Source organism: Lissotriton vulgaris, chromosome 1_1 (assembly GCF_964263255.1).
Source record: "Lissotriton vulgaris chromosome 1_1, aLisVul1.2, whole genome shotgun sequence".
NCBI lineage: Eukaryota > Metazoa > Chordata > Amphibia > Caudata > Salamandridae > Lissotriton > Lissotriton vulgaris.
In genome coordinates, this window is record NC_141685.1 from 778849156 (window position 1) to 778870415 (window position 21260).

Consider the following 21260-nt stretch of genomic DNA (forward strand, 5'->3'; position numbering starts at 1 on the left):
GATTACTGCAACGCATTGTTACTCAACGCACAACAAAAGGTTCTCAATAAACTGCAAACTGTCCAGAATGCAGCAGCCAGAACACTGCTATCTATCCCTAGATTTGCTTCGGTTTCCCCCTACATCCGACAATTACATTGGCTACCGGTGAGGAGCCGTATCAAGTTTAAAGCTTTATGCATTGCATACAAGGCTACTCACGACCAAGGACCTCTATTCTTAAGAAGAGCCTTCCGACCGCTTGAACACACAAGAACCCTGCGGTCATCCTCAGCGCACCTACTCATGGTTCCCCGTACAAGAAGGGCCAACTGGGGCGACAAACGCTTCTCCGTGGCCACAGCCATACTGTGGAACGCACTTCCTCTAAACATCAAGTGTGCTCCGACCCTTCTCAACTTTAGAAAACAACTAAAGACATGGTTGTTCCCTATCTAATCCCCCCTTCCTCCTGAGAGTTCTGCAACTACAGCGCCGAGACACCTCAGGGTATTTGCGCGCTCTAAAAATCGCCAAAATAAATAAATAATAAATAAATAAATCCCCGTCACATGGTCTGACGTCCCACAGATCTGATTGTTATCCAAAGATATTTAACTTTATGACCCATGCAATAAGAAAACCATCAACCTTGGTGTCCCCGTCTTGGCACAGACCATCACTGACCTTGCCAACAAATCAATCAATACGGCCAAAGCCCCATACAAATTAAAACAGGCCATCATCACTCCAAATCTGAAAAAAAATCAATAAATCCCTGGATACTGTATATTTACTGACACACCTCTGCACTATTTTACATCAGAAAAGCATTGGAATCACCTGTGATAGTTCAATTGTTCTCCCACCTTAATGAATGTCAATCTGTTTTTCACTCCTTTGGGTGTACTAAAGGCTTAGTGCTGAATCTCTGGATTGAGCTCCTTGTTTCTTTAGACAGAAGTCCACCATGTGCACTGATTCTTGTAAATCGCTTATTGACCTTTGACACTACTGAGGGTGAGGAGTCGGACAAATTCCTGCCCGAATGACCTCATGCACTGATATTGACAGAATGCACCCCGTCAAGCTGTATTCAGTTCTATTAGACCAAAGCAACAACATAGGTAGAGTCCTTCACAAATCTGCCCTCTCCCCAGGTTTCTTTCACAACTAAATAATTCCTCTTGACTTACGTCATTGGTGTGCTACTCCCATTCGTATGATGATGACACACAGATAAATCTTCGGCTGCAAGAATGATCTGCAGTGTTGTCAGGTTTTAAACTGCCTCCAGGAAACACATCACCAGATGCAACAAAATGAAAACGACCTGGCTTGTTACAACAGAATGAAGGTGAGGCCTTTCATTCCTGAGGGAAAGAAAGGTTTGAGCAGGTGAGGACAGAGCCTTGAACTCTACAGTCACAACTCAACTGATACCTCGGGGGAGAGAGGGAGGCAGCTTCATCAAGGGATGCATTGCAGTGTGTATGACGCTTTCTGGCTGCTAGGGATTCCAGAATACAAAACAAATCAGTTTTTTTCACAATCCAAGGGATTGCTCACCCACACCAGGCTGCCAGGATAGTTCAGAGGCAGGGGTGCCTGCTGCACACATCTGTGGTTAACCTGACTGTCCCAGGTGTTAAACCAAGTATGCTTTCACTTGCTCGTAGTAAAAAAACAAGCATTTGCAATGCAATAGGTCTCGCATTACTGAAAGGTGGAGCTATTGGCGTTGCAAATGATAATGTTTGTTAAGTTGTTTTCTTTTGTTAAAAAGTATTCCAGCAGTGGCATAAGTAATAAAATAAAATCCACGAAGCAAGAAAAGGGTGCAATACCACAGGCTGTTACTAGGTGTGTCTGTGGAGTGGTTAAGGGACCACTAGTAGCCACATAAGGTACAGCACCCTAACTTATGTTACTGCAGGGATATTTGTTAACAAAACACCTAACAAAGTTTATTATTTGTAACCCCAATAACTCAAACTTTCCGTACTGCAAGACCTATTGCATTGCAAATGCCGAGCAGCAGCTATAGGATGAGGTGAGACTTCCGTGTGCATGTTAAACATGTTTTCTCCTGTGCACAGCATTAGGATTCCTTAATCAATGAGGGGGAACACTCAATTCAGTGATCTCTTTGACACGTGAGAAAACCTATTGCACATTGTCATTTACTGTGCATCACAGCAGTAAGAATACTGTTCCACAAGCACTGCTTAAGAGAGGAAACCTTTGCATGGTCATCATGTAATAATACAGGTGCCATTGGGCAGTTGCCCTCACTTCGAGGACTTATCAAATGCAGACACAAGTTGCTAAAAGTCTAGCTGCTGCATATAATCCCAAGCAATCAATGGACTGTGATGGCAGAGAACAATGATGACAATTGGGGGTTGATGGACAATGTGATGTGATGGATGATGAGCTGGGATGGCAATACGTAGAAGATGAACGGTGAACTGTGATGGCAATAGGTATAACATGCACGAAGAGCTGTGATGGCAATAGGTAGAAGATGGAAGATGAATGTGATGGCAATAAGTAGAAGATGGACGATGAGCTGTGAAGACAATAGGCTGGTATGGACAATAAGCTATAATGCAATGAGCTGTGATGGCAATAGGTGGCCATGAACAATGAACTGTAAATCAGTGAGCTGTGATAACAATATCTGTGGCTGGTCAATGACCTATAATAGTAATTAGCTGTGATGATAATAGGTGGCAATGGAAAATTACGTGTGATGGCAATCAATTTTGATGACAATGTCCTGTGATGATAATAGGCGGTGATAGACAATAAGCTGTGAGAACAATGACAATATGTTTAAATTGCATGTATATAGCACTTACTACCTCTGATGAGGCGTCAAAATATATGGCATGGACAATGACTTGTATATGAGTCCCAAGCCTACTACCAACTCCAGGAGAAAGTGCTTGCTGCTCAGCCTGCCTACCATTGGTGAGGCACAAGCATAAATAGAGTTACCCGGTTATCAAGTTGAAATACATGTATGCCTCAGTCCACCTGGGACACTAGTAGTAAACAACAGCACCCACCACTGATTGCCTCTTGACCCCATGGACAGACCTAAAAACTCCTCCACTTTTTTCAAGTGATACAAGGTTTCAATCGCGGCCGGCATGAATTATTGGTGGGGGGCGGGGTCACACAGGGAGGGAGTAATTTAATAAACATTAAAACATTTTTAAGTGTACTTTCACCTCCGGTCCCGGACTCCCCCGTCGCGTCCCATGTTCTCTGCTCACAGGAAGCAGAAGCAGGCAGCTCTCCTCTCTTCCCCTAAGCCAATCACAATGCTGCAACAGCAGCGTTGTGATTGTTTAGGACACTATCCTTACAGGAGTCTACGGGGAGGCCATTTTCTTCATGCAGGCTGTGCAGCAGCCTATGTGAAGAAAACAGAGAGTGATATGACTGGTTTGGTTGGCCCTGGGGTTGACCAAACAGTCAGCGCCCACAACATTGGGCTAGCCACTCCTCCCTGACCCGCCCGCCCCCAACCAGGCATACCCTTCTTCTGCTTTCTCGCAGTACGAGAAGCAGAAACGTAAAATGGTATTCATACCATTTTACGTTTCTGCTTCTCGCACTGCGAGAAAGCAGTGGGGCGACGCTTCGACGCCCAAGTGGCGGAGCCGGCCCTGCAAGGTTTGCTACAATGAAATCTGGATCTTGTGCACCTAGCACAAGGAGTCTACCCAACAGATGGCACAACTTCAGTTAGAAATGCTCGGGCTAACAATTCTTCGTCTCATACCTTGTGCAGCATTCCTTCATTCTTGAGTTCCTCCATTACAGATTGGCACTAACCTTATGCAAACAGTCCACACCCACCCCATGGGAGCAGCATGCCTGAAACTGCCAAACCATATAACCTTTGTAAAAGACACCCATCAACCCCCAATGAGTTTTAGGCTCAGCGGTTCTTTTCATTGCTGTGCAGCTTGAGATTCTTGGCACATTTATGGAAATTCAACTGAGCAGCAGCTAATGATTCTACACCACTGTAAATACCTTTGGCAGCATTTCCATCAATGCTTTTACAGAAGCTACAGACTGTACACATACCACTTCTGGATTATTTTATATGGAGGAGCCCGCTGGTCTTCATTGAGACCAGTTTATGAGCACAGCACTAGGGTTTGAATAACAAATGAGTCTTTGGTCTGACCAACTTCCCTTGGAAGGGGTGTAGAGATATGGGGGCATATGTACAAAAAAATGCTGGGGCCTCATTTATGAGGCCCCTTGCGCCATCGGAACTTCACTTTTCATGAAGTTCCGTGGCGCAGAAGCCTGCGTGGTATTTATCAGGCAGCAGTACGCCAGTTTTTGTGGCGTACAGCTGCCTGATAAATATCAGTCCCTTTAACGCAGTGTACTGCGTTAAAGGGGCGTGCAATGGGTGTTGCTGGGGCGTTCCCAGCAACATCCATGGCCTTTTGACACTGCCCCAGATTTACGAGAAATCGTAACTCTGAAGCAGTGCCAAAAGCTTACGCCTCCCCAGGGGACGCGTAAGGGAGGCGCAACAGGGAGAAATGTCTTTATTTCTCCTCGTATTTCCTTTTTCTATGTGTGCTGCATTCTACAGCACACATAGAAAGAGGAAAAGCCTCTTGTGATTATTTTTGTACAGAAAGGTTTCCCTTCCTGTACAAAAATAATCTTCCCCGCAACGCAGGCACCCTTGCACCATTGTGCAAGGGTGCCTGCGCTGGCGCAGGCAGCCCATTGTGCGCCGGCGCAGGGGAAAAGGACAGGAATGCGCTGTATCTTATAGATACGGCGCATTTCTGCCCTTTTCTTTTGCCGTAGGGAAGCGCAGCAGGAAGGCCTGCTGCGCTTCCCTACGGCAAAAAGTCATAAATGAGGCCCCTGGAGTGCAGTGCTATGGCAAATTAGGCAGTGCCGCACTCCGACGTTTTCTAAATGCAAAGATGCGCCATATTCACAAAAAATGCTGCCAAGCCCCAGCACAGACACCCTGCTGCCATGTCGCAAGGGTGTCTGCAGGGGTGATTGTTTATGTGCAGGAAGGGGCACCTTCCTGCACATAAACCGTCAATAATGGGGATTTGCTCTATGTGTATAGCAGAATACAGCACATATAGAAAGAGCAAACAACAAGGAGAAATGAATAATTTCTCCTCGTATCGCCATCCTAACACTAGGTATTACACAGCCTTAGTTTTTTAGCACTGACCCAGCCTTGTAAATTTGGGGCAGCGTAAAAAAGAAATGGGTGTTGCGAGGAACACCCACAGCAACACCCATGGTACGTCCCTTTGCCGCTGCGGACTCTTGGGGAAAGGGGCATATTTACAAGGTGGCATTAAGCCACGCAAAGTGGCTTACCGCCATCTTGTAAATATGGCAGATGGCGCAAGGCCTCCGGAATGTAAAAAAAAGTGACGCTTCGGGGGCGAAAGGGGCTTGTAAATATGTCCCTCGGTGTACCGCCGCAGAGTGCGGTAAATAAAAACAGATGATCCCAGCTCAGAATGGGACCACCCAAAAGGAGCAAGCCACACCAGTGTTGACCCAGGCTGATTGTCTCATTTCATTTCCATTGTTCTGGAAGGCGGGAAACAAGTTTCCAAGTCACTTCCCGCTTAGTGAAGATGTGAGTCAAATGCCAGGAAAATATTTTTAACTGATTGGCAAGCGCGTCAACAGGCATACTTCGATATTCTCCTGTCCAGCACATTAAGGGGGTTATTTACTAATGTTCCGTATGGGTGTCTGCATTTCGCAAGAGTTGCACAGTGATGCAAAACATTACATCGATCTATCTACTATTAGGCCTGTTTATGCACCGCAAAACTGCGCAGTGCCATGCGAGTAAATCAACCTGCATATCCATGCACCATTTCTACTAGAAGCTGTCACTTTAAATTCCCTAGACATATCACAGGCCCTAAATCTCAGCTTTCTGAATTGATAATTGAAAAGTTAGTTACACATAGCATTTCTGGCTTGCCCGAGTTCAGGCGGTCTCTGGGAATTTTAATTTTCTCTGCTCCCAGCTCAGCGTTTCTGAAACTATCGAATAGGTATAAATATCCCATTTAAACACACACCGACCTCATTTCATGTCTGCAGAACAAGTTATCTTCTCAGCTGTCAGAATTTTGAAGGTTTGCCAGATTGGTGCATTCCCCTCTGGGGAAGATAGAAACCAGTTAGGTGAAGATATCTGGCATAAAGTCGAAAAGAAATGAGCAAAAGTACTGTTGAAAGAGAAACAAGCCTACACAGCGCCCGACGCAGGACTCAGAACCCACCGAAGAGGGCATTTCTTGGGGACATGGAACTTTTATACTACTTAGGAAAACATAATGTACTGTGTCTAATACAACATCACCTTTAACCAAATATAAAAAAATATGTCTACTAGCGAGCTTATTTTAGTTAACATACATTTCAATGTATCACCATTTGATTAAATGTGCAGTTGGAAAAATATGAAAGGTTACAGCTGAGCTTCCAGTGGAAATAATTCCATTGAAGCGAATACCTGTTAAAGTGCAGCTGAATGTTTTTGCAGGCAGCAAAGCATGAAATATCTCTCTCTCTCTCTCTCTCTCTCTCTCTCTCTCTCTCTCTCTCTCTCTCTCTCTCTCTCTCTCTCTCTCTCTCTATATATATATATATATATATATATAGATATAGATATAGATCGGCCCTGGGTTCAATTCCCCGCCTCGGCGGGTCTTGGGCTCAAAAATTCCACGGACTCGATAATTCTCGCTCTGGTGCCTTCTCGACTCACGGGTTCACACTCTGCGACTCTCGGCAATAGCTTGCTTAATCTCCACAACGGCCCTTCGTGGCGGGATGCCTGACTTTCACCTTGTGGATACCCTGCCGGGGTTATCTCACAGGGGAATACCAGGACGGGTTCCCTAAGCAAGCGCTTAGATACCGACCTTGGTCAGTGATTTGCGCTATATAAATACATGTACATTTACATTTATATATATATATATATATATATATATATATATATATATATATATATATATATATATATATATATATATATATATATATATATATATATATTTATATATATATATATATATACATATATCTGGAAACCCTCAAACCACTTCCTGAGTTCTCCCAGCGGCAGTCAGGCGAGGAAAGAGACGCAGACCTCTGGAGTTTTTCAAGTGGGCAGTATTTTATTGCAGTGACCCAAACACAACGCGTTTCAAGCTCGTAAGCCCTTGATCACGTGTCACAAGATTGCATACACCATGATAGCAATTTAAAGTGCAAAAAGCGCCCCTCCTACTGTTTGCATCACAGACCACATGTGTATTAACATAGAAAAAATACTATGTATATATAGCTTTCTTCTTTTGTTTCAATGTTACTGCTAATACAACGGAACATAATATCACTATTGACATATTGACCCCATTTGGACAAATAATCTGTGTCTGGGTTTTCAATTAATAAAATATGTCACAGAACTTTATAAAAAAATAAATATAATTATAGTTCTTATGATTAAAATATCTTCTTACAAAAAGGCAAAACCAACCTTTTCTGTTACCGTATTTACAAGCAGTAATTTAGGGAAAAATAAATAACCGGTTAAATCCGTTTTATCAAATTACCCTGTGTCAAAGCCAAACTGTTATACGTTGTAATCAATCTCTAAAACAGTTTCTTAAGTCTATACACATGAATAGTCTATAACCTTGGAGAGGGTTCCAAAAAGTGCCTATAAGTGCATCCCTTACCAAATAGTAAAAGTGCTAGTGCAAAAAAAATTGGTGCAAATTTCTCAAAATAATCAAATTTGGTTTAACGGGTCTAATTTACCATTGGCCACAAGAATACATGTTAATGAACACATGGGAAATGTCGGTATTCATAAAAAATCCCAAAAACCATTTGATTAAAAAACAATTAATTAAATTTCATTGTTTAAAAGAGAGAAATTCTACATGAGGGAAAAATATATACAGGCTATATACATATATTCTATTTACAAGGACCAATTCATATATTTACAAGACTGAGATACATGAACCAACGCGATAAGACCATGCTGTGATTAGCTTATTATTACAGAAAACTCCGCATGTCTTCCGTCGTGTTCAAACCATTGGGCCATTTGCAATCTAGGTCCAAGATATACTTGGTCTCCAATTGCCGGAGTTGGCATTCTCTGTTGCCCCCTCTTCTCTTTTTGTTTACAGCGTCGATTACATAATAAGAAAGGCAATTGATGTTGTTGGCATGCACTTTCTTAAAATGTCTGGCAACAGGGTATGTTGCGTCGCTGTGTAAGATGGCCCTAATATGCTGTAAAATCCTGACGTGCACCTGCAGTTTCGTGCTACCCACGTAGCATAGCCCACAGGTGCACGTCAGGACATACACAGCATATTCAGTCTTGCAGGTGTAATTGCCTGTAATTGGGTTGGAAGTGGACTTGAAGGGCGTATGATAAGCAGTCATGTTGCATCCAAAGTTGCACGCTCTACATGTAGAACATTTGGTGAAACCTTTCCTAGTGGGCATCCAGGTAGTGACTTTCTTAATTTCAGGGGACACTCTATCCAATCTGCTGCCCATAGTGCTGCTTCGTCTAAAAGTGATGACAGGTTTGGCAGCTATTCTAGTTCGTAAGATGTTGTCTGTCAAAACTACAGGCCAATGTTTATTTATAATAGACCTGATCTGACGCTCCTCTCGGTTGAACGTAGTGATCAACCTAGGAGTATCTGATGTTAGAGCTGGGCTGTCTGTGCTGGCAGTATTAGGGCATGGTTCCTCTGTGAAAAGGCTACTTCTAGGTCTAGTTTTGGCCTTTTCCTCTGCCTCCCTAATTATTTTGGTAGAGTATCCTCTGTCTTTCAATCTGATTAATAAATCAGATTTGCACTTATCAAATTGCTCCTCATTGCTACAAATCCTTTTTATCCTCAGGATTTCTCCATAAGGAATACTAGCAATGAGGTGCCTGGGATGCGAACTAGTGGCGTGCAAGGTGATGTTACCGGAAGTCGCCTTCCTGAACAATGTGCTTTCAAGGGTGTTATTGTGTACAAAGATCTTGACATCAAGAAATTCAATTTCTTCTCTCTCTATGTGGGAAGTAAATCTTAGATTTAAATCATTTTTGTTGATCTCATTCACAAACAATGTAGCTTCCTCTTCTGTACCCTCCCACAGAATGAACACATCATCTATATACCGCAGGTAAGATCTGATATGGGTGTTGTATGCCTCTGAGAAGGTGGTCATAAGGACCCGCTCCTCCCACCAGCCAACATGCAAGCATGCGTAGCTGGGGGAGAAGCAGGCCCCCATCGCCACTCCTCTCATTTGTTTGTACAGATCTTTGTCGAACAAAAAATAATTGTTGTTCAGACACCAGCTGATAAGCTGCAGTAAGATTTTGTTATGCTCATATAGTGTGCTGGACCGTGTATCCAAAAAATGTTTAACAGAAGCAAGCCCCTGCGTGTGGTCTATGGATGTATATAAAGCTTCTATATCTAAAGTGATGAGAAGCAAATTCTCAGACCATGGGAGCTTCTTGATTTTCTGCAGAAAATCGCCAGTATCCTTAACATAGCTAGGTAATGACATCACCAAGCCCTGTAGGAAAAAATCAATGTACTGGCCTACATGTTCTCCTACACTGTTAATGGCCGATATTATAGGCCTTCCAGGAATAGGGACCACATTTTTATGAATTTTGGGGATTAGGTACAGCACAGGTATCACTGGGAACTCTATAAGCATGTATTTGTATTCCTCTGTGGAAATTAAACCCTGTCTTTTCCAAGATGCCAACATTTTATGTAACACAGATTTTGCTTTGTCATACTCCTTCATATTCGACCTAGCGTAACAATTTACATCATTCAATTGGCGAGATGCTTCGGCTACATATTCCTTCCTAGGCCACAAAACTAGGTTCCCGCCTTTATCAGACTTTTTGACCACCACCTCCTGATTGCTTTCCAATTTTTTGACCAAATCAAAATATGCCTTTCTTCTAAAAAACAAATTTCTTTCACATCTGTTTTTGAGGACAGTATGATTTAATTTTTTAAGATCATTAATAATTAAATCATGGAACACATCAATGCTGTCCTTCGGCATAATTGGAACAAAACTAGACTTCGGTTTGAAGGGGCTGAGCCCAGCCCCCTCTTGGACGTGGTCTATTCTGCGTAGTCGTGCCTGGGTTGCTTGATCTTGTTCATTTATTTCAGAACTGTCCGAACCATCTGCCAAATCATGTACCAAGAGTAATTGCTGAATATCCGATGCTGCCAAATTAATGGTAGGTGCACTTGCATTTTCTTCTGCTACCATATCCTCATCAATGTCTTTAGATGTCTTGAGTGCAAAGAATTTCTTTAGTTTCAATTTTCTGATGAAACAATAAACATCAATGCGCGTTCTGGCGTAATTGAAACTATCACCTGGGCAAAAGTTGAGACCCAAGGCCAGTAGTTGTTCTTCAGCTTTGGATAGGGTAACATTAGATAAATTAATCACGGTGTTGTCTGTTACTCCTTTTTGTTTTTTCTCCATTTCGCTTTTGTTTTTTTGGTGTTGGTGTTTTTCTTTGCATCTTTTGCGCTGGACGCGCCTTCTTTTGGTTCGCCGACATTTACCATTGTTTGATTCCGCCGAGGTCTTAATGTTTGCAGTCTCGCCTCGACTAAAAAATCAATCTCCTGTCCCACATTCAGCACTGTTTGTTTTCTTCTTGTGGGGATAGATTCCGTGCTAGACGCACTGGTGAGTGAAATGGAATCAAGACTATCTGAATTTTCCAAAATTTGTCTTGCATTGCTCACTTCTTCCTGGGTATTGACTTTTTCTGTGTATTGTTGGCGCTTTATGGGATCAAATTTCCTAGAGAAAGTAAAGATCTGGCCATTTTCATAATCCTCTAAGTCACGATTGAACTTAGTAGCCTTTCTTAATTTGATCTTTTCCTCATGTTTTTTTAGGTGGTCTAACATGGTTTCCTCTAGTTTGGCGTTTTGTTCACTTGTTCCCAGTTCCTTAATTTTTTCCAAAAGGACATCTATTTCTTTTAATATCTCCTCACGGTCGATGTGGGCATATTTTATGAGGATTTTGACAAGATTCATTGAGGCCAGGAGGTTGCTTTCCCCCCACTCCCGCAGCATATTAGGATTCGGTTTGTCAAAGCTGGGCGCTAATAAAATTCGAAGTCCTCGTGGCACCCTTCCAACTTCTGCATACTTTGACAAGGAACGATGTTCCCACCACTTGGTAATTTCTAGTTTCCGCTTTTTTTCCAACTCTTTGTACAAGCGAGCAATATCATTGTCCTTTTCTGTTGTAACGCTGGCTGGCGTGGCAGTTTCCTTAGCCGGTTTCGTTTGCGCACTGAACATTGCCTCAGCCGCCAGCTCTCTCTCCCTCATTTCGGCTGCTGACATGATTGGGTCACGCAAATTTGGAAAAAAGCCCCAACGGGCATGCAGGGATAAGAAGCTGATTCCTCTCACCCCGCCGCACCGCTGTGAAACACTCCGACTCCCCTTCTACGCTTTCCTACTGGTTTCAGTATCGTGTGGACTCACCGGATTGTTGCCGCTTTTCCGCCGAACCTCCGTCCACGCGTACACGGTCGGCAATGTCCGAGTGACTCCGTTTTCCTCACGTACTCTCCCAGGGTAGGCGGCAGCTGATTGTTATCCACCATGGATCCTTGTGCTTCGTCGGTTAGGTTCAGCCGCCGACTTGTGGGGAGGAGGTCTGGTAACGAAGGTAACCGCCCTTCGTGATAGACACCTGGAAACCCTCAAACCACTTCCTGAGTTCTCCCAGCGGCAGTCAGGCGAGGAAAGAGACGCAGACCTCTGGAGTTTTTCAAGTGGGCAGTATTTTATTGCAGTGACCCAAACACAACGCGTTTCAAGCTCGTAAGCCCTTGATCACGTGTCACAAGATTGCATACACCATGATAGCAATTTAAAGTGCAAAAAGCGCCCCTCCTACTGTTTGCATCACAGACCACATGTGTATTAACATAGAAAAAATACTATGTATATATAGCTTTCTTCTTTTGTTTCAATGTTACTGCTAATACAACGGAACATAATATCACTATTGACATATTGACCCCATTTGGACAAATAATCTGTGTCTGGGTTTTCAATTAATAAAATATGTCACAGAACTTTATAAAAAAATAAATATAATTATAGTTCTTATGATTAAAATATCTTCTTACAAAAAGGCAAAACCAACCTTTTCTGTTACCGTATTTATGAGTGATGTAATATGTGACGTCATCAGCAGTGCATTGCAGGCGCGCAAGTTATAGTGAGTCCAACTAACTATAACGTGGGAATTTCAATGGTTTTATGTCAGTAAAATTTCCAGCTAACTATAACTGGTGTGAAACCTATGGTTTTTTCAGTGAATTTAATATGTTTTTTAAATGCTAGTTCCTAACTATAACTGGTGTGAAACCTATGGTTTTTTCAGTAAATTTCATAGGTTTTTTAAATGCTAATTCCTAACTATAACTGGTCTGAAACCTATGGTTTCTTCAGTGAATTTCATAGGTTTTTTAAATGCTAATTCCTAACTATATATAAGGCCCCAAACCTATGTTTTTTTCAGTGAATTTCAAAGTTTTTTAAATAGCAAATGTCTATAGCTATGAAATGTAATATTTTAGAAAATGAATCCTATATTATATTTCTATTTAAAACAATTTTTTAAATGTATATTGTTTTTTTTTGTGTGGTTTTTTTTGCCCTGGAGCGCTCCCGGTGCGCGCCCCGGTGAGCGCCCCGGAAAGCGCAATCTTTTGAAGCGCCCTGGTGCGCGAACCGGAAGCGTCCCGTTAGCGCCAATGTCGCTAACGAAATCATGATCGTGACGTATCGCGTAGCCACGTCCGCGTGATACGCACGGCGTAAGCGCACCCGGAAGCACTCGAGCGAATATGATCGTGCAACGTAAGCATCTGACATGCTTACGCGACGCGCCCCGGGGCGCGTAGCTTAAGCGCGTCGGGTCATGTGACCTGAAAATAACACTTTTTATTGGTTCATAACAGTTTTGGTTTCATAATGATCAAACCCCTGGTCTTGTGACCTGAAAATAACACTTTTCATTGGATCAGAACAGTTTTCTTTTCCAAATGATGAACGATCCCACCTTTTTTCCTCATTCTAACTTTCTGCTTTGAGAGAGGTAGACCTGCAGTTATTTCAGTAGAAAATGGCTACATTAGCTGCAGCTGCTGGATCTTCTGGACCACCACCTCCACCACCACCACCACCACAAGGACCACCACAACTTCACAGTGGTGGAGATCAAGAAGAGGAGGAGGATGAAGAGGAGGAGGAGAGGAGATTCGTCCGAGAGGACAATATTACCTACAAACGTAAAGAGCACATCATCTGGCAATTTTTTTCAATCCCCAACGACAAAAAAAAAGTAAATGCGCCTAAGGCAACCTGCTTAATATGTCATCAGGAGCTGTCAAGGGGGAATCCCAACAAAAAATACTCCTTCGGCAACCACACGATGATCAGACATATGCTACGAAAGCATCCAAATAACTATGCTAGGGCAGAGGTCAGGGAACTGGCCAGAAACCCTGTCAAATCTTCTGCCAGCACCTCCCAAACTAATGTTTCCACCCCATCAGGACCGGAAGTTAGGGAGATGTGCTCCACTATACAAACAAACTTTTCCAATTTTAAAATGGTTTGTATTTTTTGTGGACAAACAATATGCTATGGAGAGCAATGCATCACACTTATTAACCGTGCTTGGGATAACTACAAGTGCCCAAGGAAACATTAATTTTTTCCACTTTTTTTTTGCTCCTGTTGAGCCCTTTAGAATTCCCTGTTTTTTGTTTCTCCCCTTAAAAAATACAAAAAATAAATAAAAAATGTTCAGAAAAGTCACAAAAAGTAAAAAATGTTCAAAAAACAATAAAAAAATATAAAACAACAAAAAGAAAAAAAAACAGTTCTTTTTAGAACTACCTCCAATTTATAAAAAATGCTACATTTTTTTGAAAACTCTATCATTCTTTTTTTCCCATGGTACGCTCCCCGGTCCGCTCCCCGGTGCGCATACCGGGCGCTCCCCCCGCGCAAATCGAAAAAAAAAAAAAATTTGCCCCACGGGTCCCTTTTATGACCCCCACATCAAACCTAGGGGGTCAGGGGGGGATCTACTCTGCCCCCTTATGGTCATTTCCCTCTTTGTTTTTCCCACCTCTTGTGTCTCGATTCTACCGAGACACAAGATGGTGGCCGCTCCGGACTGTTTCGAATGTTTACAGACACCCGAGAGCCAATCAGCTTTCCGTGCGCACCTCGCATGGCGCGCCCAGAGCGCTCCCCAGTGTGCTTACCGGGGCGCTGCCATAGATATATATATTTTTTTTAACCTAAATTACTCAAAAACCACTGGAGCACATATCTTGAGACATAGCAAAGGCACATCGGGCTACCAGTCCCTACAATTTTGCCAAGTTTGGTGGAAATTCATTCAGCCGTTCGGGCTAAAAGTGAGTTTGACCGCCCTATGGAAATTGACATGGGGAAAATACGTTTTGGGAGTCTTGGGACCCCCTTTTATCTCGGCCCCCGCTTGAAAAATCCCCCCGAAACTTCCAGGGAAGGACCGGAGCTCCGCGAGGCAAATTTGAGGAAATTTTCAGGCAGATTCAACCGGCGCCAAAGTTATTCACAATAGAATTTTGAGAATTTGCATTGAAAAAAATCCTAACTATAACTACCTACTGGCGACCGCCAGTAGGTAATACACATATTTATTACCTTATAGTTAGGACCTTGTTTTAAATATTTATTGTATTGTCTTTATTTTTATCCTTATTCTTCAATAAAAAAGATTTGAAATAAAAAAAAAATAGTTAGGACCTTGTTTCTATTCGAAAAGCGTTTTTTCTTTTGCCAATATCTTTGGCGCCATTTGACGAATCTTCGTGAAATGTTCAAAACTAATGGCCCACTCACTTTAGCTGCAGTCTTGAAAATTTCGGGGGGATCTGTCTCCCAGGGGCCGATAAAAAGGGGGGGTTCCAAAATGCTTTTTCTCCATGCTAATTTCCATAGTGAACTGTTGAAGCAGTTACAGCCCGAACTGCGTAATTTAGTATGTAAGTTCTTCTGAAATTCAGAAAACCTAGAATGGATTGTAAATTCTTCAGCGTTTTAGGAGCTTGGAGTACAGCGCACTTCTCTAAGAAGTTGTCCGCTAGGCTTTTCCCTTCACTTGATAATTCGTATCCTAAAAATAATACTGTCAGATGGGCAATTCGAGACTTTTTAAAGTTGAATTTGTAACCCTCTGCTGCGAACCCAAGTATAATGGTGTTCACTCTTTTCAAGTGAGTATCCAAGTCGTCGTCTGTGAGATAGATATCATCTACGTAGGATAATGCCTCATCATCATATATTTGTAGTAACTCTGTTACCCTAGCTGAGAATAGTCCTGGGCTGTTCTTGAACCCCTGTGGGAGTCGACAGAATTTTTTCTGCGACCCAAATGCAGAGAAAGCGGTCAAATATCTGCTTTCCGGTGCAATGTTTTGACAAAAGAAACCATTAGATATGTCTAATGTCGTTTTATATTTTTTCCTAACTATGTTATTCATTAGGGCTGCACTATGCGAGTTTTGTACTGCAAAAGTTTTGCAACATGTATTAAGGTGTCTGTAGTCCAAAACTAGACGATATGAATTGTCTGGTTTGGAGACAGGAAACAAAGGATTGTTCATTTGAGAGGTGCATGTTTCAATCACCCCCTGGTACTCAAGTTGATCTAAGATCTCCCTGACTTGTTTTTTAGCTTCTTGCTTAATGGGATACTGCCGTTGGGCAGTTGGTTCACTTTTTAATTGGATTTTGTGAGGAGTTGAGTCCTCATCCCATCCTACATGATTTTTATATAATGCAGGTGCCTGGGCTACTGCCCATTTCCTTGCATATGTATATTTTTTGTGAATCGGAATGTGATTCGAGAAGGCAGGCATAATCATTTCTTCGCCACGAGGGCACTCCCTGACAAACTCTGGGGGCCAATCTTTTTCAGCTATCAGAATATCATAGCCTTTTGAGAGCTTATCCCAAAATAGACCCCTTATTTTCCTAGTCTTATCACCCTCTATACGCAATGTTATTTCGTATATTTTATGGGGCTTGCTAAGTCTGGTGTCGGCAGTTTCAACCTGAATGTATTCATTCGTGTCCACTGTCTCCAGATGACTCATCAAGATCTTGCGCGCTATACTGATTTCTGCTGCACTGTCCAACATTGTCAATGCCCACTCCCCGTTTTTCAACTGTGTCCTCAGTATTCTCGGCATGGTTGATTACTCTAATACTGGCTACCTTCTTTTTTGAAAATTGAGATTTTTTACTCTGAGCAGGTTCCTTGTCTTTGGACTTGGTGTGCTCTCCTGGGTCTGACCGTCCTCTTCTTTCCGAATTCTGTGGAAAAGATCGAGAGGGACGTGTATCAATACTTTGATATCTATCAGGTTTTTTCAGATTATCCCTATTTCTAAGGTTATATCTTTTCTCAGAGGGCTCCCTCTGGGGAGACTGGTGTTCTCGAGTCGGAGTTCTTTCCCTCCGTCGAGGAGACCTTCCCCTGGACTGGAAAACTTTTTCCTTGGGAGTGGATTGTTTATTTCCATCCCAGCTCTTTTTTTAAATTATTTTTAATAAATAATTTTTCAGGATTTTCGAGCAGTTGGGGCTTTACCGGTTTCCCACCCAAGCTGTCTCTACCCAATTCTTCATAGCATTTTTCTATGATTTTTGCAAGCTCAACTGGCTGATCTTTTATATCTGTTTCCTTCAACTTCTGGCGGATCGCCACAGATGCTGCTTCTCCTTTTATATTGGCTAATAATATAGCCGAGACCTGCTTGAAGTCTTTCAGTAATTTCATACCTAGATTTAAAGCGGGCTCTGGACCGTATTCATTTTGAATCTGTTTTAGCACTTCTGGTATTACCGCCATAGACGGAACACCGTGTGTTTTTGTGTAAATGGAAGCAAAGACTGTACCCCAAGTGTCGCAGTCCTCCACGTGTGGTGCGATTCCCATAGGAAGGCAGATGGTCAAGATTCTGTGTTTCTCTATAGGGGTAGTATCAGGAAATACTGCCTCTATTTGAATGATTTTCTGTGCTAACCAGAAAGGAATTTGTTCCTGTTTTACGGGTGTTTTACCAAGACATGATTGTATGTTCTGTGGTGTAATTTTATTAGTGTTCCCCTGATGAGGGGTCAGCTGTGGTACATTAACAGCTGGCTGGACTGTTGCAGTCCGCATTACATATTGGACTAATTGCCTATGTATTTTTATTAATGTTTTTAGCTGTACTAACAGCTCTTCTTTAGACATTTTTACAATGTCAGGATGTGGTGTGTAGCTGGCTGGAACCGGCCACGTTGCTCCTGGTCTACCTAGTGGACCGAGCCTGGTAATGTGATCATTGTGTTTTAGGGCGCCATTAAACCAGAGCAGGTGCTCTTGAAATTTAAGTGGAATTTCAATCTCCTCGAAAGGAGCGTACTCTTCCGGAGGTTCCTCTATTTTGTAATAGTGAAACTCTTTTGTTGTAGCGTTTGCCGCTGGAAAGTTTATCCATGAATAGAATACCTCTGTCTGCCGATATTCGTGAGCCTCTATCACGAAAATTACTGTACCACCTTGTGGTGTCAGTCCGTTCTCTATAAGTTTTAACGTTATAGATTTTCTTAAGTGGACCGGGATGATAATTGCATCCGGGTCTGTGTGTTCGGGACCCTGCTGAGTCGCATCTGCTGCGGCCCCAGTGGTTCCGTTTTCTCCTGGCATTGTATAAATGCAGGTTTTGCAGAGTAGGTCTCCAAGGAGACAAAGATTAGGTGCACAATATTTTGGAACACTGTATCCTTCAACGTTGAATAAACCAGAGCTTTACATAGGAATCTCTTCCTACTGAGTTCGGGCGGATTTTAACCTTTCACCCACTCGAGACGTCTATTGGAGTATTTACGGGAGAAAGGGGTCTGTGTGAAAAATGCATGACTGAGTTACTCTAACATCTTGCGTTAGTTTATCGCCTTACCAAACATTTGGGCGCCATGTAGTGTAGTTCCTAGTTTCCCACTAGGCCCTGCGCATTGGAATAACATAAACAGTAGTATCGACGTAGAAGTGCGGATCTTCCAGGCCTCTACTGACTATGCTAAACTTAATTGGGTTTGTTACCAACTAGCTCAGAGGTCACTGGAAACTTTCTTCTCTGCATAGGAAGTGATCAGCTTCCCTAGCACAGACAAGAAGGGATTCAGCTTTCCAACAACCGTGCAACATGACAACTTTGCTCCTCAGATTGAGAGTCAATCTCTAGGGTCGTGTGAAACAATAGACAGGTATTTCACTCAGTCAGATTAGTGCAGATTACTTTCACAATATGTAGAGAATAGAGAGACGGGCGTTTGTCAATAAAGGGTTAACATTTATTGAACAGTCTTTCTTCTCGTACAAGAGAAATGTATTGCCACAATTGCAAGACTTGTTATGATAAAAAGTACGTACAGTAAGATAAGTATTGCGAAATAATACTGTAAAAGCATTGATATGGTTTCTTAGCCATACAATGGTTTAAAAGTAATAAAACATATATACAGTCATATATACATTAGGCTAAAATACTCAACTGGTGCTTCTAACTACGCCTACCCCAGTGTGCCTGACCTAAGCCTAACACGTGGAAGGGGAGTAAGTAAGTAGCTTTAAGTTAAGTTGGTTTTGCCAAGGTTTGCTTCAAGAATTCTCATCTAAGGGTTTAGTCAACACCATACCTCTGAATAGAATGATGGAGGTCTGGTATCTCCTTCAGGAGGAACTCGGTATCCCAGTCACCCGCGATGGCAGACTAGAAACGCTGGAGCTGGATTTCTCTGCAGGAGAAAGGCAGCGTCTCTCTTCAGCGCGTCGAGGAGGAGGAGGGGGGACAGCGTCCGCGGGCAGCTTGGCATCTGCTGGGCTCTTCGCAGAGGGACGGCTGTTCAGCTCCTAAGCTCACCACACCATCGTTCGCGCTTTAGCAGCGATAATGGTATCAGTAGCTTCACCAACAGCAGCAATGGGACACTGGCTGCAGCAGCAGGCTCGCTCGCAGACAGCATACAACAGCTAGCAACAGGCTATTGCTTAAGGCAACGTTGGTAATATTTATACCTGACAGGTGCCTGGTTTGACGCAAGTTTGCTGGACATAAGACGTCAATTAAAGATGTCACTAGGAAGTGATAGCTATCAGTTGCTCATTAGAGTTCCATTACTAATCAAAACACAGCAAGCAGGGATTTCCAGGTTTGCTGAGTTTTTATCTTGTTGAAGAACTCGGAGTGTTAATCTAGGAATATCAGATAGTGACTTCTGCTCTGTCATTGCACTAATTGGTTGCAAAGGAAGTGGCAGAGAACTATTCTGGAATGTGGCTCTGTTCGTGTGAGGCCAGAGATGACTTTCTGAATATCGCACTTGAACGGTTATGCCAATATAGGGAATAAATGGATTTATAGCCGAATAGGGGCATAAGGTCGCAGTATCGATCAGGAACCTAGATAAACACGCAACACAGGCTCCCATGCTTTATTTCCTTGTAAACCCCCGAGTGGGCCAGTTCCTAGAAGCAATGAAAAAATGTGATGCAGGGACCGCCACCTCGCTGGGGCTTATTCATTCATTGCGGGGAGGCTGCAACACTTCCCCCCAGCCCGAGACTGATACCTCCCTGGGGCAAATTGAATGTGTGGGGTGTTTCTGCACCCCCACGTAGCCCCGGGGACCACCACCTCCCTAGGGCTAAGTATATAATTAGGCATAGGGGGGCTCCTGGCCCCCCACGCAGCCCCAGGGATCGCTACCTCCCCGGGGCTATGTTGAAAATAATGTGGTGGGCTCAAGGCCCCCCACACAGCCCCGGGGACCACCACCTCCCCGGGCGACTTACAAATGAGAAGGGAGCCATGCGGCTCCCCTCCTGATGCCGTAAATGGCCCTGGGGTGCCCACGCCTGGGACATTGCAATTTGCTATGGGATGGCGGGAGCAAACAGTGTGCTCGCTTTGAACAAGCGAGAGCACTTTGCTCTTGCATGTTCAAACCGAGCACACTTTGCTTTATACCCCCAGGGAGCTGCATGTCAGCAGCTCCCTGGAGGTAAAAAGCCATGTTGGCTCCCGCAGGAGGCGGGAAGCGGCCGGGACTGCAGGAGGCTTCAGGCCCCAACCAGCTGGCCATCCCCCTCCTGAAATTGTCCTGGGAAGAGGGCTGCACATCCCCCTTCCCCTTTTCTAATTTGAAAAAATTAAAAGGCCTAGCACTGGGGATGGGATCCCAGGGGCCAAAATCAGCCTCAAGAGGGGGCCCCTTTTATCCACTACTCTGCAAACACGCCTCCTGGTGCGCTCTTGGTTGGAGGAGGAAGTCCCCTTCACTCTTGAGGGTGCTTGTGGGCCAACTAACCCACTTGTTACCTCCAGTAAGCCCCACATAGTGGGATGGCTGAGATGTGCTCGGAGGCCATGCCCTTTTTCCACTGAATGCAGTACTTCTTTTAACATGGGTAGCTACACCGACATGACCAGTTGTGAAAACTTAAATCTTGCTTGTATCATGTCCATACATTCCTTTGTAACACAGTGTTAGTAATCACATACAGAAACCAAAATGTATCATTACTTTTATCAAATATGGATGTAGTTTTATAGTAGTCCAGCAACGACCACCGCACAACGAAAGTGGTGGGGAGTGGAATTGAGGGGAAAAAACATACCTTCCGCTGCCCAACGCCAATGGTCTCCTCGGTACTTGACTCCTGGCAGTCTCTGGGAAAGAAAAGCCTCCTCACGCAATCCAGATGCTGCTCTCACACTATCAGAGCAGCGCCAGGATTGGTCTGAGCAGCGTGGTCTGCTACTCAGACACTGCCTCGGAGCCTGAATCTTTTCTCCAACCTGGCTGTGAACACAGCTGGGTTGGAGAAATAGAAGTGCGCATGTCTGTTTGGCCAGTCTGAGACAGCTGGCTAAACTTACATGTGCACTTCTATCTGCCCACCACTCCTTCCTGTTTAGCCCGGCCCCACAGGCATGCACCTTCAGCCAGAGCCCCCTGCAGAACAACAAAATATGATTGTTTTTAATATAATTT